Source organism: Mesocricetus auratus, unplaced genomic scaffold (genome assembly GCF_017639785.1).
Source record: "Mesocricetus auratus isolate SY011 unplaced genomic scaffold, BCM_Maur_2.0 Super-Scaffold_100003, whole genome shotgun sequence".
In the NCBI taxonomy this organism is placed as follows: Eukaryota; Metazoa; Chordata; class Mammalia; order Rodentia; family Cricetidae; genus Mesocricetus; species Mesocricetus auratus.
In genome coordinates, this window is record NW_024429188.1 from 35594033 (window position 1) to 35618379 (window position 24347).

Sequence of the window (24347 nt, forward strand, 5' to 3'; positions counted from 1 at the left end):
TTGTGTCCCTTTCCAGATTCATTCACTTAACACCACATAAGTCCTACACACATATTTCCACAAAGCCTACTGTTTTATTTCTACTCCACCCTTTACATTCTCTTTGAATCAGCCAAGGAGAAAAAAAGTTCTGCTCTTTCAAGTATTGCCTCCTGTCAGGTTTTTCCATCTATGGTATATGGTATGGTTAGTATTAACTGTCTATTTCATAGAATCTAGAAGCATTTGAAAGATGGGCCTCTATGCATGTTTGTGTTGTATTCATTAATGTGGGAAGACTCATCTTAATTGTGAGCAGAGCCATTCTCTTGACAAGGGATCCTGGACTGAATAAAACAAGGATGATTCTACTGTATTTTATTGACAGCATACAAAATGTTTTGATCTATATTCTTACAATATATTGTATACTTAATCTTTAAAATTCTAGTGGTTACAACAGCTGTGCAACAATATCTCATTGGGAAATTAATTTACCTACTCTAGATAATGAATTATGAATACATTTATTATCTGTTCTTATATCTTCACTTAGGGGTATATCTGCATTCATAATGAATGTAATCTCATTGACAGTTCACCATAATTATTTGAAAAATGACTGAAATCTCCAGTAACAGCACATTTATCAATGATTTTGGCTTGCATGAACAAATTACTTTATTTAATTGAAATCTATTGGCATTCATACTATTATGCAATTTAATGCAGGCATTTACCATCTTATATATAGACATGTCTTCCGATTTTTCCACAAGGCACAATGATAGGCTGACTAGTCCAGCTTATAAATGGTTGCACTAGCATATTGAACTAATTTCATTCTTTTAACTTAAAACTATAATGAAGATTAGAACATTTATTCTCCCCGAGATGCATGTAATCTCAAATTGGCACAGTAAGACTTTGCCACAAATATGAGAGGAAGACAGAGATGGCTCATTTGCTTTTAAAATGGATACGATGAATATAACACATGTAGGGAAGAATTAACTAACTGGAACAAAATGTTTTTTTACAACCATACCTCTCAGCTGGAAACCCCACTAATCTTTTTTTGAAGATAATAATAAAGTCCATGAACCAAAAAGGCTTCTATTTTAATTATCTAAACCTAATTTTTAATTCCAAATTCGATAAAGCAGAACTTCCACTTTTCATACTTCACATACATATATGTACTTCTAGACTAAAATTTTATTTTAAGCTAATTCTCCTATTAGAAATATCTCCAGAAAATACCATGTTTATAACAAACAAAATGTTACTTCATTTGAAATGCCTGTCTGTGACTTGCCACTGAATGTTGGGAAGCTGGCCTTCTAGTGCTCAGTACATTGCATTAGAAGCCTACACCACAGGAAACAGAGTCAGGTATTGAAGAACTGAACAATGTCAAGGTATGTTTTGTCAGTGATGAGATGTCTAATAGGAATAAACACATGCAGAACTTGATCATGGAGAAAGGGACTTAGAAACTGAAATCATTAATGAAAAAGGTGCATAGTAACAGTACAATAAATAAATATAATCTATGTAAACATTTAAAGCCAATGTTAATACCAGTGACCACATGAATTTAAACCTACTTGGAAGAAGTTTTTGGGTGGTCTTACTTCAATATAGCCCATGTGATTTTCACAACTTGGGAGGGGCTCTCAAACTTCAAGGAAATTTGCTTTTATTATCCAAAGTGTGCAATGCACACAGCTATTCTCCACAGATTCTCACCAGGATGGCAACAGCATGAACTTAAAAATAAATGTTGGTGTGTGGTTCTTTTAGAATATCAAAGAAGAAATAAGCTTTAAAATGTGCACATTCTTCTATTAAATCAGTTTTTTGTTCGTTTTGCTTTTAGCAATACTCCCCAGATGTGTGACAGGATGAGGTCACTCACATTTCTAAAATACTACTTATAATGTTGAAACAACATTAATAGTGTTAATAATAATAAATTCCAAACAATGTTTGGTACAGATAACCATTTAACGTATACAGGGAATAATACATTGTTACAGAATTTCACATGTATCCAGGAAAGTCTTATCCTTATTATAGAAAATATTTTCCCACATCCTTTCCAGCATAAGTTTTCCTTAATGTTTTTAATCTTAGCCATTGTGACAGATGTAAGATGGTATCTCAGAGTTGTTTTGATTTGCATTTACCTGATGGCTAAGGATGTTGAGCAATTCCTTAAGTGCCTTTTGGCCATTTGGGATTCCTTAGTTGAGAATTATCTGTTTAGCTCTGTACCCCATTTTTTAATTGGATTATTAGGTAGTTTGATGTCCAGTTTCTTGAGTTCTTTGTACATTTTGAATATTAGCCATCTGTCAGATATGGGGTTGGTGAAGATCTTTTCCCATTTTGTAGTTTGCCATTTTGTCTTGCTGACTGTATCCTTTGCCTTACAGATCTTCTCAGTTTCAAGAAGTCCCATTTATTAATTGTCCATCTCAGTGTCTATGCTGCAAGGGGAACACTCCTTCATTGCTGATGGGAACACAAACTTGTATAGCCACCTTGGAAATCAGTTTGGTGGTTTCTCAGAAAATTAAGAATCAATCTACCTTAAGACCTACCAATACCACTCTTGGGCATACACCAAAAGGATGCACATTCATACCACAAGGACATTTGCTCAACTTTGTTCATAACAGCATTATTTGTAATAGCCAGAACCTGGAAACAGCTTAGATACCCCTCAACTGAAGAATGGATAAAGAAAATGTGATATATGTACACAATGGAGTACTACCCAGTGGTAAGAAACAATGACATCTTGAAGTGTGCAGGCAGATGGATGGACCTAGAAAAAACCATCCTGAGTGAAGTAACCCAGACCCAGAAAGACAATCACAGGAAGTACTCACTCATTTGTATATATTAGATATAACACAAAGGATAAACAGCCTACAGACCAGAGAAACTAGTTAACAAGGAGGAGCCTAAGAGAGACATACATGGGTCACCCTGGGAGGGGGAAATACACAAAATCTCCTGAGTAAATTGGGACCATGGAGAGAGGGAGGACAGTGATAGGGGAATGGGGAGGGGAGAAGGGGAGGAGGGAGGAGGACATGAAGGATCTGGAAGGTTCACTTGGGGGAAGAACAGAGAGGGAGAGCAAGGAAAATGACACCTTAACAGAGGGAGCCTTTATGGGGTTAATGGCAAACCTGTCAGTAGGGAAATTCTCAGGAATCCACCAGGATGACCCCAGCTACGAATCTAAGCAATAGTGAAGAGGGTACCATAACTGCCCTTCCACTGTTAGCAGATCAATGACTACCTTAATTATCATCATAGAGCCTTCATCCAATAACTGATGGAAGTAGATGCAAAGATCTGCAGCTAAGCACTGAACTGAACTCCTGAAGTTCAGTCCTAGAGAGGGAGGAGTGATAATATGAGCAAAAGGGTCAGGACCATGTTGGAAAACGCACAGAAATAGCTGGCCAGAGCAAGGGGGAGCTCACTGACTCCAGACTAATAGCAGGGGAACAGTTGGGGGTAACAGACCTTGTTGATTCCCCAAGGGGTAGGGAGAAGGTGGTGGATACAGGCAGAAGAGGGAACTGTGATTGGTATATAAAATAAGATTGTTTTAAAAATAAAAATATTAAAAAATACTTCCCTTCCCAGCCATGATTTCTTTGCATTTTTTAAAAAGCTCATCTCTTCTTTGAACCCATTCCCATTTAGGAAAATTTGTTTACAAAATTTTCTTCTTTATTTTTTAAAATTTTTATGAATTGCCCATTGTAATTTCTCACAGTTTCTGTCCATTGCCAAGCACTAAAGCCTCCACACAAAGTTGACTTCACATATTCTTCCTGCTAATCAAAGCTGGGTACTACAGGCAAAGGAATTTCTCTCACATCACATCCTCCCCTGAAATCATGGACTTCTTATTGTGTAAAATGAGGCACCCCAGGTCTTTGAAAACATGCCCTTAATAATCATTTAATAATGTTTCTGCATCTCCCTCACTATCCTTTGTCTCTGATGCACTACAGTTGGAAACACATGTATCCAGGGAGCTCTGCATGTTGTTTCTTCAAAGAAGTTATTTTTAAGTAACATTTCCATCTCTTCTTTGAAAATCTCACACAAAATATTTTTATCACATTAATTCTTCTCCCCCAACTCCTAAATTTACTCTGCCAAGTAAAACATTACTCATTTATCCTTAATAATTAGCAATTAGCTCAAGGGCCACTTTCTTCGGCTCAAGTTAGGTATTTAACGTGTTAGGTGAAAGCCTGAATGAGCATCTTCATTCTTTTTTAGACTTTGCTTTTTAGATTGAAAACTGAGATGAGGTCTTGTTAAGTTGCCCAGTCTGATTTTGAACTTGCTCTGAAGTATAACATGGCATTTAACTTTCTATCCTCCTTCTTCAACCTCAAAAGGAGCTGAGATTACAGGTCTTTTCAATGAACACTTCTATGGACATTCTCAGATTTCATGAGGAATAATTATTTCTCAATACTTGTAAATAGTGTGTATTTACTTGTATTATAGCTTTAACTACTTTATACTTTGTTATTACTGCATATTTTAAATCCTTAAAATTTTTCTTTAATTGTTTTTAAATTGTGTGTATATGTGAATGGGCACAGATATCCTTGGAGTCTAGAAGATGGTGCTGGGTTCTCTTTAGCTTGAATTACAGACAGTAGTGGTATACTCACATGGATTCTGGGAATCAAATAGGGTCTTCTGCAAAAGCATAAGTACATTTAACTGCTGATCAATCTCTCCAGCTCTTATATATTTAAATTTTTAATCACTAGAATCCAGAGTGGAGGTTTTGAGGATATATTTTACTTGTCTCCCTGTCACAAAATAGAAGAGAAGGACTTAATGCTACAGATACAGATTAAACTGTTTACTTTATTTATGTATGTTGTGAGTGTCTGAGAATGTATTTGTGTGAGTGTATGTGGGAGCCCACAAAGGCCAGAAGGAGGTGTCAGATTCTATGGAGAGATATGAACTCTGGTCATCATGACTGAGCAGGAAGTACTCTAAATTAATGAGCCATATCTCAAGCCCATACAGATTAAGTTATTGATGAACAACTCTCTACTTACATATTCACTTATTAATAACTACACAATATTATTATGGAATACAAATGGTATAGTATGCATATTTTTCTTTGCTTCCTGCTCTCATGCATATATGACATGCAACTTCACTTTGTCTATTGAAAGTATCACATATACCATGGTCATTCCTCTCCTCACCTCTCCTCACAAAGAAGCAGGCTTGCCTGAACCTGGGAAAATGGTAAGAGGAAAGTAAATATTCATCTGCAATACTCCTCAAACTGTTCCACACAATAGAAGCAGGAGGCTCACTGCCAAACTCTCTTATCGAGGCTACCATTACCTTGGTACCCAAGCCACACAAAGACACAACTAAGAAAGAGAACTATAGACCAGTTTCCCTCATGAACATCGATGCAAAAATACTCAATAAAATACTAGCAAATAGGATTCAAGATAACATCAGAAAAATCATCCACCATGATCAAGTAGGCTTCATCCCAGGAATGCAGGTATTGCTCAATATTAGAAAATCTATCAATGTAATCCACCATATAAACAAACTGCAAAGAAAAAAAAACACATGACCATCTCACTAGATGCTGAAAAAGCCTTTGACAAAATCCAACACCCCTTCATGATAAAGGTCCTAGAGAGATCAGGGATAACAAGAACATACCTGAACATAATGAAAGCAATATACATTAAACCAACAGCTAACATCAAACTAAATTGAGAGATACTCAACACAATTCCTCTAAAATCAGGAACAAGACAAGGCTTTCCACTCTCTCCATATCTCTTCAATATTCTACTTGAAGTTCTAGCTAGAGCAATAAGACAACCAAAGGAGATCAAGGGGATACAAATAGGAAAAGAAGAAGTCAAGCTTTCACTATTTGCAGATGATATTATAGTTTACATAAGTGACCTGAAAAACTCCGCAATGGAACTCCTAGAGCTGATAAACACCTTCAGCAAAGTGGCAGAATACAAGGTTAACTCAAAAAAAATCAGTAGCCCTATTATATACAGATAATAAAGTGGCTGAGAAAGAAATAAGAGAAACACCACCCTTTACAATAGGTATAAACAGCATCAAATATCTGGGGATAACATTAACCATAGAAGTGAAAGACGTGTATATCAAGAACTTTGAGTCTCTAAAGAAAGAAATCAAAGAGGATACCAGAAAATGGAAAGATCTCCCATGCTCTTGGATTGGTAGGATCAACATAGTAAAAATGGCAATCTTGCCAAAAGCAATCTACAGATTCAATGCAATCCCTATCAAAATTATGCCACAATTCTTCACAGACCTTGAAAGAACTATAATCAACATTATTTGGAAAAATAAAAGACCCAGGATAGCCAAAACAACCCTATACAATAAAGGAACTTCAAGCTCTATTACAGACCTATAGTTCTGAAAACAGCTTGGTATTGGCACAAAAATAGACAGGTAGACCAATGAAATCAAATTAAAAACCCGGATTTTAACACACACACCTATGAACACTTGAGTTTTGACAAAGAAGCTAAAACTATACAATGGAAAAAGAAAGCATCTTCAACAAATGGTGCTGGCATAACTGGATATTGGCATGCAGAGGACTACAGATAGATTCATGTCTATTGCCTTGCACAAAACTTAAGTCCAAATGGATCAAAGACCTCAGCATAAATCCAACCACACTGAAACTCTTGGAATAGAAAATGGGAGATACTCTTTAACGAATTGGTACAGGAGACTGCTTCCTGAACATAATAACACTAGCACAGACACTGAGATCGACAATTAACAAATGGGACCTCCTGAAACTAAGAAGCTTCTGTAAGGCAAAGGACACAGTCAACAAGACAAAAAGGCAGTCCATAGAATTGGAAAAGATATTCACTAACCCCATATCTGACAGAGGGCTGATCTACAAAATTTACAAAGAACTCAAGAAACAAGTCTTCAAAACACCAAAGGATGCAATTAAAAAGTGGGAAGAACCTAAGAGAGATATGCATGGTACCCCCAGAGAAGAGGAATGAGGCAAGATCTTCTGAACAGTTTGAGAACACGGCGAGGGGTGGGGGGAGTGGGAGCTGGGAAGAAGAGAGGGGGAGAAGAGGAAGACAAAGTTGGTCATGGGGGAACAGGAAGGTTGAGTGGGGGGTCGAATAGGGGGGAGAGCAAATCATAGGTTAGAAGGCAGATTGGCACCAGTGAGACCTCTAGTGATCTAAAGGGATGACACCAATTGGCAAGCTAAGCAATAATGGAGAGAGCACCTTGAATACCCATTCCTGATAATGAACTTGATGTCTATAACCATCCTGGAGCCTTCAACTAGTGACTGATAGAAGCAGAGGCAAACACCCATAGTTAAACACTGAACTGAACCCATGGAACCCAGTGACAGAGAGAGAGGAGCAATGAACAAATGGACAAAGAATGGGCTGGCAAAACCAGCAGAGACAGCTGATCTGAACAAGGTGGGGCTCTTGAACCCCAGACCAACAGCTGGGAGGCCAGCATGGGACTGATCCAGAACCCCTGACTGTAAAAGTCAGTGAGGAGGCCTGGGCAACCTATGGGCCCCGGGGTAGTAAATCAGTGTTTATTCCTAGCATACAAATGAACTTCTGTGTCCATAACACAAAGAGGGATACTCTCTCAGCCTGGACTCTTAGGGCAGGGCCTGGACCCTGCACTGAGTGAAATTACAGACTCTGGATATCCCCTATGTGGAATGAAGTCGGGATAGGGTGGGAGGCTGGTGGGGAAGGTGGGGGGTCCGGGAGGAGGGGAGGGAGAGGGAACTAGGTTTGGCATGTTAATTCAGCTATTTAAAATTAAACAAAAAACAAAAAATATTCATCTGCAGCACAAAGTATGTCTCAACTTGCTAGATCTTCAAGTTTGAAGCAAGTGGATACTTATGAATGACCTTTCAATTTTTACATGTATACAGCTACTTAAGGCACTATAACAACACTATAGACTGTAAACACAATATACTTTCAAGCAATAAGCATTGTAAGAGTCAGTCTTGAACTGATTTGGGTTATTCTAAAAAACTTCAAAATTAGTGACTTTTCAAGGTTTTTGAATTATTATAAGAAACAAATTGAGCTTTACTGGGATGCTATATTGATTATATTTTATACCTATTTAAATTCAAATTACATTTGGAAAAGAGTATAAAATAATTTTAGAAATTCACAATTTCACACCCAAGAGTTACTAACTTTTCATGTTCAAACCCTCTTTCTTTTTTCTTTTTTTATCACTTTTTATTTTAATTTTAAATAGCTTGTTTTACATGTTAATCCCAGTTCCCTCTCCCTCCCCTCCTCCTGCACTCCCCATCCCTCCCCCAGCCTCCCACCCTACTGCCAATTCCTTCCACATAGGGGATATCTAGAGTCTGACATTTCCCTCAGGATAGGGTCCAGGCACTCCCCTAAGATTCCAGGCTGAGAGAGCATCCCTCTTTGTGCTATGGGCACACGATGACTGTTTGTATTCCAGGGATAGACACTGATCCACTGCTCAGGGCCCCATAGGTTGCCCAGGCCTTCTCACTGACACTCAGATTCGGGGGTCCAGATCAGTCCCATGCTGGCCTCCCCGCTGTCAGTCTGGGGTCCAAGAGCTCTCCCCTGTTCAGATCAGCTGTCTCTGCTGGTTTTGCCAGCCCATTCTTTGCCAATTTGCTCATCACTCCTCTCTCTCTGTCACTGGGTCTCTTGGGTTCAGTTCAGTGCTTAATTGTGCTGAGTGGGTGGAGGTAGAATAGGGGGAAGAGGGAATCATAGGTTCGAAGACAGATCAGGCACCAGAGTGACCTCGAGTGATCTAAAGGGATAACACCAATTGGCAAGCTAAGCAATAGTGGAGAGACCACCTGGAATGCCCATTCCTGATAATGAACTTGATGTCTATAACCATCCGGGAGCCTTCATCCAGTGACTGATGGAAGCAAAAGCAAACACGCACAAACCCTCTTTCTTAAGGCTTCAGAAATTGGCCAGGGAAAAGTACTTAATAGGCAAGCATAAGAGCCTGAGTTCTGATCCTGAGTACCCATGTGAAAATCCAGGCGCATAGCACATCTATAACGCTAGTGCTGTGGAGACAGAGACAAGAAGATTGATGGGGCTTGTTGTCCAGCCTGTCTAGATAAATCCAATAAGCAATATCAACAAACAAAATAATCATTTTTTTCAGGGACAAAGCTTCACCTCCTCAGGCACAAGGACAGATTCTCCCTTCTATAAATCAGTGACTGCCTTTCCATATGTAGGTACTCACTGCTATTCACCTTTCATTTTCTTAGGACTTTAATGCTCTTCTATGGTTTCTCCCGCTTTCCTTAATAACAATATGCCCTCTCTCTGTGGCTTTCTTTTGTTGACACAGCGGGACAAAGAAAGCACATTAAACTAAATCCAAAATGAGGATTTCTGACTTTATGTGTTATTATGTCTTTATCTTTTAAATTGCTTCTAGCCTTTAAAAAGAGTGACTAGTTAACAGTGTGCCAAGGTAAATACCTATGAAAGACACCTGCTTGGCCCTCTTAAAAGATCATAAGGTGAGAACTACACTTATCTGTGTGTATAAGGATGCATATTTGGAATGTAGAGATTATATTGGTTTAGTAATGCGGTAGCTGTAGGTTCTCCTCCCAGATCAATTACTTCATTAGCTCTGGGTAATTGACTAAGTTTCTAGTATGAGGCTTGATTTCCCTTTTTTTGAACAGGTCTTAAGTTCTATTAGAGACCTGTTACCCCAAAAGTATATGTAAATGCCACTATTGCAACCTTAGGGCTATTGGGCCATGTTGGTCAATGTGGTTCATAGCTGTAATTGCTAGGTAGAGTAGTAAGTGGTGGGTGTCACACATGGGAGGGGTTGAGAGCCAAAAGAGGAGGAAAATGATATAAGTGTGTCATATTCTGAAATATATATATTAAATAAACGTTTATAAGTATAAAGAAATTCACCAGCTATGATGGCTTCTTTAAAAAGAAATCTCAGTTCTACGTTCTGAGCACGACTTAGATCATTTAGTTGACCTTTGTTAAAATGTCAACATCTGTTGTCAGCTCTTAAAAGAAAATATTGTTTGTGAATATATAGCAATTCATCAATCATAATCACTATGGGAACACATGGCATCACAGAAAATCAAAGCTTCATGTAATATTAAAATAATACTTTTTAATATATTATGATTTAAAATGCTGGCATTTCATAATTTGTAATATAAAAGACATTTGAGGAAGCATTTTGTAATATATGAGGCAATATTTAAGTGATGTGAACAGTAATAACAATACAGATATTGTATCTTTAATGTTCTGAACCTAATTAGTATTGTGAATGATATTATTTTGTTGTACTATATTTTCCCCATGTCATAGCAACATACTCTTACAACTTGTGAAGAGATTCCATTCATTATGCTCATGAAATTAATATAATTTAGGGAAACAAATGTTGAGGATAGGACAGAGGCAAACTGATGATAAATGGCTCAGCAGAAAATATTAGAACTTCCTCCTTAAACTCAGGAGATTCCTTAAAGTCCCTATGGATATATGTGACTTCTCATTTGGTGACATAATCTGATTAAATTTTGAGATCAATAAAGTATTTCAAGTTTAATAAAACTGCCAATGAGGCAGTGTCTAACTCATGCGAGTAGTAAAATTTCATTTTATTTTACACTGTGCATGTGAAAAAGTATTTTGTTAGATCTACATTTTGGAATTTGTGGGAGAGATGTCTCAGTGGTTACATGATCATGTATTACTCTTTCAGCAGACTGAAGTTTGATTCCCAACACCCACATAGAGCAGCTCACAATCTCCTGAAACTCCATCTACAAGGTAGTCCAATGCCTATGGTCTCAGTGTGGGCATCTTCAATCATGTGCACATACCCACAAAGACACTCACATGTATATACATAATTAAAGTAATAAATTGAATAATGAATGTGTGACATTTATACTCATATACAATAAGACTGAAGATAATTTCTGATGAAATGTGAATTGTTATATAATAAAACAGTTCAAAACTTTTGGTACTGGAGTAGAGGAGTCTCAATTAGATTTTTAAAAATTAGCAAACAAAGTCAACTGAGCTATAGAGATTATCTTGATTAACAAAATAATAGTACTGGGTTTTTGTATTTGTGATATTTTCTTACATTTTTATTTTGCCATAAAATCAAACTTTATCTAAAGAAGTAAGCAAAGTAATTCATCATACTCTTTCATTATCAAATATTCAATGTCGCCAAGCATTATTTTCAATGATCAAGGAAGATAATTTTATTAATAAATATATTCCACAAATATACTATTTGCTTTTACTTTTCCTGAATTGAGTATAGCATTTACTCTTGAGAGAAACCAATTCGATTTTGAATGTTAATAAATGTCTAGATGTTTTATTGAGTTCATGCTGTTCTAATTGCAATATGTAAGAGGCAAGATGTTCCATTTTAAAGAACTCGCATCTGCGAACAAGGAAACCTCAGTTCCATCAGCGTTGTAGTCTATTATCTGTGGTGTCAGTTGAGATACAAGATCATATCTCAGTCCCCTTTCACTTTACCGCAATAGTGTTTAACTGCAAGTATATATCTCATTTGGACATTTTCAGGAACCTAAGCTTTAGTAGCAGGTTGATAAATGTCCATCAGTTTCATCATATATAGCTTCAAAATTTGTTACATTTATTTATATATATGTATGTGTGTGCATACACACGAGCCTCTGTGTGTGTGTGTGTGTGTATGTGTGTGTGTGTGTGTGTTATGGGACAACTTGCAGGAGACATCTTTCTGTTATGTGGGGCTTAAGGATCAAACTCAAGTCCTCAAGCTGATAGACTTGGCAGCAAGTATCTTTAAACCTGGTGAGTCACATTGCTGTCCCAAACATGGCTATTTATAAACAAACATTTCAGGTTTCATTACATAGTTTATTTCACTTCATATCTCACTTCACAATAGTTTGTCCATGAACAAGCAACATAAGTATCACCTGAGACCTTATTATAAATTTAGATTCTCAGGCTCCACAATCTTCTGAATACAGATTTGCATTTTAATGTGATTGCCAGGATATAGAGGAGAATATTAAAGTCAAAGAAGCACTGATTTAGTAATGAATACCTTCCCCCAACATGATTCTTCTTGTAGAATTTGTAATTTTAAATACTGTGTTATAGTTTACATTTTATTACAAAGAATACATTTTGCCTAATAACTCATATTTTCAATTTATAAATATTTCAGGATGGAATAATTTAGTGTGTGAAATTTTGATTCTTTGCTATTTATACTAATAGCATTATAATCAAGAGCCTAAAAATAATAATAGTAAAGAACTTGATACCATTTTCAAAGATTTTCTGGCATCAAATATAACAATGGTAAATTTCATAGGAGTAACAAGTACGAGACCCAAGATAACAGGGTATCTATTCACTTATCCAATAAAATATTTGGAGGATAGTTATGTTCAATATATGCCCTGTGGGATTGTCATTCTAGAGCATGTATTACCTTATAAATCCTTTAATCCAAGCTGTAATGGTTTGCAATTTTCAATTATGAAAGAGAGAATGAATATTTTTTAAAGTATGTTTCATTTTTATTCTGGAGTATGTAACTCTGTTAATAGAGTGTGTGTGTCCTTAGCATGGACAAATCTTCAGATTTGATCTACAGTACTGCTAATACTGTATTCAAGAATGCAAGAGGCAAATTCACAGAAGTTGTTGCAAATTCAAGGTTTGCCTGGTCTACATAGCAAGTAACAGCCCAAGACACTTGCAAAACACAAAACAAAACATGTAACTCTTTCTCCTTTGCATTCCCATATTTTGGGAATTGTGAGATTATGATATACTCTACATCCTAAGTTGAACATGCAGTGTTTGCTCTGGGAGTTTATAAGGAAAACAGAAATGTTCATTGATATGTTAACATATAAGTACAGAAAGCTAATTCACATTTGAATACTTTGAGTCTATATTATACATTAGTCAAAAGACTCTTTATGATATAGATTATTAATCTCTGTAGAAAGTATGTGTTGTAATAGTGAATTATCTTTTTTAAGGAACATATGTCACATTAACATTTTTTATCTGTAAGGCATAATTGTGTGTACAAAAATCACATATGCACTTTATAACATTCTCCTCATAAAGATGAAAAATAAACCAATAATTGCAGTGATGGAGATGATTTATATAGAAGACATTTCTATCGAATATAAAAATATTAACTATATAATTCAATAATAATTTTATTGCATATATAGAACATGCTTTTAAGCAAAAAATGATCACATTTAAATTTCTTTTATCAAATCCCTGTGCTATTACTGCTATTTTCGTTTCTATTATAATTTTTACATGCTTTACAGGTTTTGGGGGAGAACATTCCCACTGCATTTTTGGTTTCTGTTATCACATACCTATTGTGGATTTGTTCGGGTGCTAGTGGCATTTCAAGCCACTAAAACTCAAGGGAAATACCTCAGAATTGTCCAATTACTGTGTCTGTGAATTTCATAAATAATTGAAAACATTTCATTTTTCAACCAATCAAATCTATAATTAAAGATGACGAGCTGTTATTCAATCTCATATCAGCATATAGAAAACAAACACAAAAGCTTTTCCCTATTTATATGCCCATAAATAAATTTGTCCTTGCTTCAAAACATAGCCCTTACACTATAATTAGATTTAAATATAGTTCTGTTGTTTTTAAATAACAGATGCCTGCCATCTTGTACACTTCCATTTTTACAAAAATATTTTTTATTATTGTCTAAGAAACCCAGCAGATTCTCATTTCTATTAGAGCCTGCATGTGCTCTGGTTTGTGTAATAAATAAATCCAGGGGGAAAAGGCCGGAATACAAAGGGTGAAAATCTGGTAGCACTCCATCCTCAGATTCACCTGTGATTAGTGTCAAGGTTTACAGAAATGGTCAAAAATAAATGCCAGACAATTTAGGAGCTCTGTTTGACTCAATTAGCAATTGACTAAAAAACATATCCTAATATGAAAGTGAGCTTCATGTTTAATTGTACCTAATTAGCAGTGAATAATGAATCAATAATTGCACAACGAATTAATGTCATGTAAGTAATGATACTGGGTCTAAAATGGTAAGTCTTCTGTTTCATTAATGTAAGTTGTTGAAAGCAAGTATTTAGAGATGGCTACTGTAAAACTATGTATCCAGTTAACTAGCAGCTTAAACATCATTCCTAAAAATATTCATTTTTAAAATGCACATTTGGTTTCATGTAGGCAAAACATGAATGTATTTGATAACTTCTGTATTTGAAATTATTTGATAACTTTTATAAGATAATTACTAATGATCATTCTTCTAAGGGTACACATTAAGAAGATCTAATAAAACAAGCATATTCAAAATCCTTATCACAAACCCTTTGTCTTTCCATTCCCATTGTCTCTTGCTTCAGTTCCAGAAAGTTGCAAAAATTCGAAAATACAAATTTTTATTCCCAACTGAAGAAAAGTATGAACACAACACATACAGGGAATATATAAATCAAAACAATTCTTGAAGCTCAAGGAAATTTATAATAATGAGCAGGGTACAAAGGGCAGGGTACAGTTAATTCTTGAGAGGGGAGAGGCAGGCAAAAGTGACATAATTACAAGGAAGGAAGCAGGATGAATTTGGAGTATGAGAAACATGAGAGCAAAAGTTTCAATGAAACAAACTGTGGCTAGTAATTAGGAGAAGAGGTTGTGTAAACATCTTTAAAGGCCTCAGAGTCTAATTGGCTGCTATGTTCAGGAATTAGTAAGGAGTTTCGTGTGACATGACTTTGAAAAATGTTGTAGGGGATGACTTGAGATTAGATTGAGAACTCGTACAAGGATGATATGTTTTGTTCTATAGTCTATAAAAGGTCTTTACTGAGGATGTGATGATCAAAGAAATATTTTTGAAAGTCCCCAGTGCAGGGAAAATGCTTTATGATCCACAACTAGTGTTAGAAACCTAAATTATACTGAAAATTGTAAGAGAAGGTACTGAGAAACTTGAAAACAAAATTGAAAGGGAAAAGGGCTGTTGATCATATGAATAAGATATGATGAATAGAGTAAAAATGAATACAAGGAGTGCTCATAGCAAAATAGATGGTAAGATAAAACCTTCTTTTGGGGTAGTGATGGTGCAGTGGTTAAGAGTGCATGCTTCTCTTGAAGAGAACTCAAGTTCGGTGCTCAGCACCCATATGAAGCAATTCATAACACCTATACCTCCAGCTCCAGCTGGAGACAATGCCCTCTTCTGGCCTCCATGGCATCTGTACATATGTGTGCATAGTTACCCACAGATACATGTACACACATAATTCAAAATTTTTGAAAAGTCAATTGTGGTGATATATTGTTTATGATCTAATAACGCTTACCTAGGTATCAGAATGCAAAGCTAGCTACAGGCATATAAGCTGGGCAGTGGTGGTACACACCTTTAATTCCAGGACTCAGGAGACAGAGGCAGATGGATCTTTGTGCATTCAAGGCCACCCTGGGCTACAGGAGAGTGAATCAGTCTAAAAAAAGAAACAGAGCTCATGTCCTAGCACTAGAGAGACTATAAGGACGTCACTGCAGTCTCAGGCAACAGTCTGAGATTTTGTGAAGAGCAGTGCAGTCTGGAGATGCAATCTGAGGTTCCGAGGATTGTCTCATTGGTCAGAGCATTGGTAGAAGTGAGAGCTCTCTGGTGGCTTGGGCACTTTACTTCTCTGATCTCCAGGAACGCTTTATATCACCACAGTAAAATTTTAAAAAATACCATTAAAGTGATTCACATTAACTGGGAGAATGATTTCTATCACAGTGGTCATATGTTACATGTCTTTTCTTCAGAAGATGTAAAGATACATCTATTTATGCCAAGTAGAGAGGACACTGACAAACAAAAGAAAAGATTTGATCTAAATGCAGCTTATTGAATTAATATTTTTATTGGGATTATTCACAAAGGCATTGGTATTCCAAAGTCACCAACACTACTGGGAGGTCCACTGAACAATTTAGAGATAGCTATATCACTGAGAAACTCCCACCCCCACCATGGGTGGCTCAAGAAAAGCTCCATATCTTAATAATGCCCTTCTTGCTGGCTGTCAGACAAATGAAACAATGGTATTGGAATTTTCCCAGCAACCTCACTCTGAAAAAAGAAAAGGCTACAAGTCTTGTCTATCCAGAAGAGGAGTCTGTTTCCTAGGAGACATTTCAAAGTTTGGACAACTTGTCAGGCCATCTTTCACGAGAGACCTGATCCCTGACCATGATTTGTCGGTGATACACTTTGACCTCAACTACTTAGTTATACATATTTCTTGCCCTGTACTTAAATCTAAACTTCATGTCAAGGCCTCAAATATATACTCAGAGGCCACTAAACTTCTTTGTTCCTCTTCCCAATGTGGCCACAATGAATAAATCTACCTTCTCTGCTTTTGATTATTGCTTGTCTCTTTATCTGGTTTGTTGATGACAACTAGCTGAGCCAAGATTGTTAGGGTTACCAGAAGCCAGTTTCTCACCTCAAGGGTTCTAGTAACAATGGATTCCATTATTGTGCTACCTATTTACAAAAGAGATATATTTTTAGTTTATTTATTTTTTGCATTCCAAGCCCAGTTCCCCCTTCGTCTTCTCCTCCTGCTCACCTGACCCCCCCCACACCAAACTCCCATTTGTTCCTCCAAGAGGGTTAAACATTACCTAGGAAGTCTACTAAGTCTGTCCCATCATCTTGTTGAGGCAGGACCAAGGCCCTTTCTACACCTTCACTCCCCTGTGTCTAGGCTGAGCAAGTTATCTCTCCATATAGAATGGGCTCCACTAAGTCAGTTTCTGTTAGAAAGTGTTAGATCTTGGACCTACTGCCAGTGGCCTCATATATTGTCCCAGTCACACCATTATCACCTATATTAAACCCATCTTTCCTTTCTCCCAAAGTATCATTTTCAAACAACTTTTTGGTTAGAAGTGGGACTTTGTGTCTACTTACCCCTTTCAGTGCTAGGATTTGTCTTGTTTGAATCTGTGGAGGTTTTGTGTGTACTGTTATAGTCTCTGTGACTTCATATGAGTATCAGCCCCATTCTGTCTGGAAGACTGTTTCCTTGCAGCTGTCCACAACCTCAGGGTCTTACAATCTTTCCTTTTCTTCTGTATATATCCTAGAGCCTTAAGGGGAGGAGTTTGGTGGAGATATCCTATTTAGGGGATGGATGCTCCAAAGTCTCTCTCTGCACATTGTCCAGTTATTGGTCTTTTTGCTAATTTCCATCTACTGCAAGAAGAAACTTCTCTGATGAGGTTTGAGTGATGTTCTGCTCTAGGGGTATAGCGATATGTCATCAGAAATAAAATAAGGCTCAGTTCCTTTAGCAGAATAATAGTAGTAAGATTTCCTCTAAGCTCATAAGCTATGGGTTCCATATCATATAGTAATTGAATCCAATGGAAAAAAATGGTTGATTACTCCCATTTGTGACACTACTACACTAGTGTGTCTTGCAGAAAGGTCTCTGTTATAGGTCACAGGGTGTAGTTGGGTAAAACTGATTATTACTTTTCTCCTCTGATAGCTTACAGAATACCTTTCAGTACAATGAATGCTGATCAATTGGGATAGAAGTTCTAGCTTGGTATCAGCTCAATTTCTTGTCGTTTCATGACTTAAGTTAGTTATATCTTCTGTAGTGATGTCTTGTTTATACTCTAACAAATAAAGTTTGCCTGAAGGTAAGAGGATAGACATAGCTACTATCTAAACATAGAAGTCTGAAAATCTGTACAGACAGACAGAACGTGAGATGACTAGGCAGTGAGAGGAATACAGACAGAAGGAGACAGGAGCTCGGTCTCTTTTCAGCCTGAGGATTCCTTAGAGGTAAGAACTCTAGTGGCTGGCTGCTCTGCTTCTCTGATCTTTCAACTTCTACCCCCAATATTTGACTCTTGGATTTTATTATTAAGACCAATGGAACTCACATTACATTCTTTAGCAATAAGACCTTACCAGTAGGTTGTAGAGAGCAACAATAGCCTTGGCAACAGCATGTGATGTTTGGAGGAGTCCATAGAACTCTTTTGGCCAATGGCTCAACAATATGCAACCCATTCCTGGCACTGGAGGTTTTACTTGGTGGCATAAAACGTCTAGCTGAAGCACTATTTCCCTTACTATATGTTTAGTACATTTAGATTCAATCAAATATATATATGGACATTTCTGCAACTGTACACTTACATATGGTTTTTCAAGTGACTTTTACTATTATTTGTCCTTCCCATAGTTCCCAACTTTACAATGACCTCCTGTCTCCATTCTTTCTTAATGCTTCTATCTATTGCTTCTCTTTATCTGTTTTCCTTTCATTGGACAGTATCCTCTTCTTCCATGATCTCTTCCTTCCCTGGTTTCTCCTCTGTAGATATTCGGATTGTAGCACATATACAAAACTTGAAAGTAAGCACCACATACAAGAGAAAATGTGTGCTTTCTTGGTCTATGACTGGAGCCTTTGTAGCTCCAATGAATGTTATTCTCTTAATACACTGTACTATGAAATGTATTCTGCTCAGTAGGTAATACTTGAATGAATACTTGATGACGTTCTTCCGGACAGCAATGTGAAATGGCCTACTAGCTGTATGTTTTCCTATTTTACTTTTACTGGGTCACTATTTCTACCTCAGGCATATGAGCACACAAAGCAAACTATTCTCTCATTTCCTTCTTCTCTCCATCATTTGATTGTTCAATAACTAGACTTTTCTCCCTGAGCTTCTAAAGTGTATAAGCTTTCAAACAACCCCAATGATTGTTAATAAATATAGGAATAACAAAGATAACTGACAAACTGGAAGGGCAGTAGGCTAGAATGATACTCAAAAGCTCACCATCCTTGAAAATACCCTAGCTCTCTGCTCAAAATTCCCAACGAATTCTTAGTCTGCTACTGTGGTTTCCTAATTACATCTGCTTTCCTTAAGCAACACATTTGCAGCATAAAACATATTTGGTGATTCTGTTTAGGTTGCAGTTGCTCTTATGGCACATTTACTATGATTTTCATTGCAGAGGCACTGTATTGCATGTCTAGTACAAAAAAGAAACTGGAAATTTAACCATTAATTAACATTGATTTCCAAACATTTTAAAACAAGGAAATTATTTTATGTAACAGGAAAACAATGAAGATCCAATTTCAAAGCACATCAAAATGGAGTAACCTAGTTAGGCTGAGAACAGCCCCTGATAACACTCCACCTCTTTCCAAATAATTGCTTCAACTAGGTGGCTGAACAACATTTTCTTAAAGCTAACACCCTTCCAACTCAAAGTTACTGATGCCAAAATAACAAGTAATTCTTTTTATAGTTGAAGACTCTTAAATATTAATAATTACATCTGCCTCTAAATCTCTACATTGCGATTTTAAATAGGATGACAGAGAAATAAGACTTGGGGATACTTTAACATGATTCTCACATATATTTGCAGGTGTTATTATTTTTTCAGGGGGAAGGGAAGGGTATGTTTCAAGACAGGTTGTCTCTATTTAGCCCTGGCTGTCCTGCAACTCACTCTGTAGCCCAGGCCGGCCTGTTACTTAAACATCCACCTGTATCTACCCCCCAAGTGATTTGGATTAAAGACTTAGCATTATTATTCTTCAGTATTGCTTATGAAAGCAACGCATTCAAATATTTCACTTTACCTACATGCATCCATGTGCATTATGTTATGCTTAATTGTGAATGACCATGTGGATACTGGAAACATTTTACAATTTGTCTAGGTTAATAAATGCCTTAGAATGTGTGTGTATGTGTGTGTGCGTGTGTGTGTGAGAGAGAGATAAAGACAGAGACAGAGAGAAACAGAGAGAGGATGCTCCTGATGTGCACATATGCATAAATGCATATTTACATGTACTTATGCCTCTTGTTATCGTAAGACCTAAACAATAAACCTAATTAAAATTTTATCTGTATAGCTCAGTTTCTGCAAGAGAATCTAGTATTCTTAAGCACTAAGAGATAGTTCCTGTCCATCGTTATTATTCTTTAATTATATACAGATTTCAGTAATGCTCCTCAAGTTTTTTCTTTAAAACATTGCAAATGTCTCTTCTGATCTGATGAGCTGTAATGACAAACAGAAATTCTTCACTGATAGAGAAGAACAGTATATGTGTGTAAATCCTATAATCTGGCTGAAACAATTCTTCTTTAAAAATTACATTTTCTTTGTCTATTTTCTATTAGAGAAAGTGTAGGGAGAAAAAAGATGATGTTGCAAAAAGCCCAAAGTGTTCGTATAAAAAGTAGATGTTAACATTTGAACATCTAATTAACTATATTGGCAAAAGTGTCATATGAATGTATGTTTGTGGCACTCTCATATGTACAGTGTTGTATATTTTGATATGTTTATACAGAGCAAAATATTGGGAAACCACATGTGTTACTTCTCAAATTTCATTTGCTTTATCATTTGAGGTTGGGTTATACAGATAAAATTTTAATGAGGTTTAGTTCTTATCATAGTAAGACACATAGGTATATATTTATACAAATGTGCACCTAAATGTCCTCTCTCCATGCACACAAATGTATATTTACAAAAAGTCATTTATTAGCCTATATAAACCATAAAATATCGACATCACCAATAGCATATATATATATACATATATACATATATATATATCCTTTTTGAACATTAGTTCAGATGATAGTTAATTCTGCATTGCTATTGTGTCACAACCTGTAAGTGAAACAGCACTGATGTTCAAGGTAATGACAAGGATGAATTCAATGCAGGGACATGGAATAAGAACTCAGGAATTGAGATGACTTAAAATATCAAATTTAAATTAAAACCTTGTGAAGTCTGATTTATAATTAGGTTATAAGCTTTAATCTTTAAATCTAAATGCAATTATTCTAAAGCCACCACTTGGAGATAGATCAAGGATTCTCACTATATGAACATGAAGTCAAATTTCTTAGTAACAGAAATATGTGAGTGCAGGGAGTAACAATAGAAGTTCCTGATAAGTATTGAAAGTCAATGGGCACTGGTAGAAACCAAAGGTAAAAAAAATAGTGAAAACAAGGACGTGTCTTTATCTTTAGCAACATGAATACTTCTATACATGAAACTAACTCAGAAAGGAAACAATTACTTCGAAACAAAGCAGTGGCATAGAAACTCTTGGCGTATGCAACCTTGAACTACTTCCACACCATTTTGGTGAATATGTGGGTTAAGAGGTAATTATGCATTTACTTATATTTCCTCTACATATATCATTTCAAATGCTCCCATATTGAGTTGAAATATTTTACTATTGTGTTGTTAAATCTTACATCAATTTCTCAAAATTAGTAATACCATTAAATAGTAAGCAAGGGTAAAGTCATTCTGAAATTATATCTTTACTACAGGATGCATTTAGAGGGAACTATGAGGGAATGATGATAATAATGACCACAGGATTCCCTAGCAAATTGAGATGAATAAAGCATTGTCTTAATGACAGATACTACTGCGAATCAAGTGGACTGTGATCATTCCTCAAGCTTAAAGCAAGAGGAAAAGGAACTAGCTAGGATTCATTTTTACTGCCCAATCCCTTTCTCTTCATCCTCTGCTCCAATCAAGGAGAGAGGGAGAGAGGGAGAGGGAGAGGGAGAGGGAGAGAGAGAGAGAGAGACAGAGAGAGAGAGAGAGAATGTAATGTAATATGGTTGTGATGTTAATATTCATTATCAACTCGACTGGATTTGAAACAAGATAGAAGACATACCTTTGGATAAGTCTGTGAGGATGTTTCTAGAAGAATGGTTCTCAACCCACAGGTCGTGACTCCTTTGGTATTGAATAACCCTTTCATAGGAATATCAGAAATCACTGGTATTTACATCACAATAACAATAGAAAAATTACAGTTCTGAAGTAGCAATGAAAATAAGTTTATGGTTGGGGGTCACCACAATATGAAGAACTGTATTATGTGGTCACAATTCTAGGACGGTTGAGAACCACTGATTTAGAGGGACAAGCTTTTGCCTTCTGTTTAACTGAGAAGGAAAGACCACCCTGAATCTTGACAGCACCTTTGTAAATAAGATTGAATTAAAAGTAGAGGCCAAGCTGAACACCAGCATTCATCCTTCTCTGCTTCCTGATTCTATGTACACTGTGACCAGCTGCCTCATGTTCCTCCTGCCATGCCTTTCCCACCATGATGAACTGGACCCTCAAACTATGACCAGAAATAAATCATCCCTTAAGGAGATTCTTTCATGCTTTTTGTCACAACAATCAGACAGTAATAAAATTAGTTTCTTATAAATGTTTTAAAATTCCAATTTTAACATAAACCTATAAAATAATACTATTTGAACTTAGTGGGGTAATGAAGTTGAAGGCATTCCTTGACATTGGTTTCCCGAGATACCAGAGCACAAATGAGCAAGATATAAAGAAGGGCACTTTTTGTGACTTGAAATTCTTTACAAAGATTACTACCTCAATAACACAACACAATTATACTTATAGGTGGGCATACAAAGGGAAACTCATAAACAATATACAATGTCAATGTAATACTTAATATCCAATTACAATATACCGCTTTTATGGATGGTCAGACCCCATCACATCATAACTATCTCAGCATAGTAACTATATAATAAAATTGACAATGAATTAAATTGTCATTTTGAAAGTCAGCTTTGAGATTCTTTTTCAAGGTCAAAGAAAATGGTACTTCATCATGCTCTCTGTCAGAAATTATGTGCTATACTTTTTTCTTGAAATATCACTGAAACTAGACGAGAGAAGCACATAGATGAATAGAGTAGGTTTAAGTGGTTTGTTCTCTGCTAGTTATTCAAGTCATTGCAGAGTCTTATTGTTTTCAAAACAATTACCACAAACTTTTGACAAAAGAGAAGACATTATTTAAATTTATTTTTTCTTGTACTTTCCTTCTAGCAACAGTAATTCAAACAACAGAAAAACTCGACCAAAATTCTTAACTTCTTAAATGATGTCATGTGTAGATAAGTTGGTTTTAAATCTACAAAATGAAAAATAATACTTTTCTATTTTTATTTAAGAATATGCCATTAAGTTCAAACTTTTAAATCCAAAGTTACAAGGAAATATTTTCCCTCAAAAACATGGGATACTGTTAGAAGAAAACAATGAACAGTAAAGTGTGACCTATAATACAGTTATGTTCACTATACTAATTGAAGATGGTAATATTTGGGGGCACAGTTTTTGTCTATGAAGATTCACCTGATTTCTCTCAAATATTTCTTACTCAGTGGTGACAATCCTAGTAGCATAAAATACAGTAAGGACTTTTAATGGAATGACATGACAAACACATACAGTAAATGCATGACTAACATTTTATAGAAAAATAATGTCTGAATTATAGAATAATAATTGAAATACAGAAATGGAGATCAATAATACCTAATTGATAGACTTATATTAATCCTGTGAAGATCAAGTGAATGTCTATAGCATATAGCACATAAACAATAAATGTTCTCCACAATACTATTTTATATGTGACAAAATGTACTCCATATTATGTGGGAAGCCAATGAAGTTCTGAATGAATACATATTGTTGACATGGGCATGAGCATGGGCATGGTCAAGGACCCTTTTGCCATGAGAATGGCTAGAGCTTCCCTAGATCAGGCTCAGAGTAATAACAAAGGCTTCCTCTCATCTAAATATGGATATTAGGAACAGTCCTTCAGCTAAAACCAGTGCATGCAGAGACTATCAACTACAGCTTCCCCTTCCTGGATAAGTGCCTTAGTCCCCTAAGTGCAAGTCTCAGGTGGACACCACCCTCAGCTGCTGTTTGCTTTCACGTTGGGCTTTGCAAGACATAGGCTACAAATTTTAGTGTCAAGATCTCTTAAAGTATGCTTTACCATTGATTCCATAGTTGTCAATCACCATAACAATTGTCTTAGTTTCTTTCCCATTGCTAGGGTAAAATACCACCACAAAAGCAACTTAAAGGAGAATGGGTTTATTTTGTCTCAGTTTCAGGATACAGCTCATCTTAGCAGGGAAATCACAACAGCAGGAGCTTGAGGTAGCTGACTATACCTTACCCATGA

General features: G+C 36.2%; 1 protein-coding gene across 3 annotated transcripts in view; it reads right to left on the minus strand.

The window, feature by feature from the left end:
- Positions 1–24347, minus strand: part of Il1rapl1 (interleukin 1 receptor accessory protein like 1) — a 1266931-nt gene that overhangs the window by 178581 nt on the left and 1064003 nt on the right. The window lies entirely within an intron of this gene.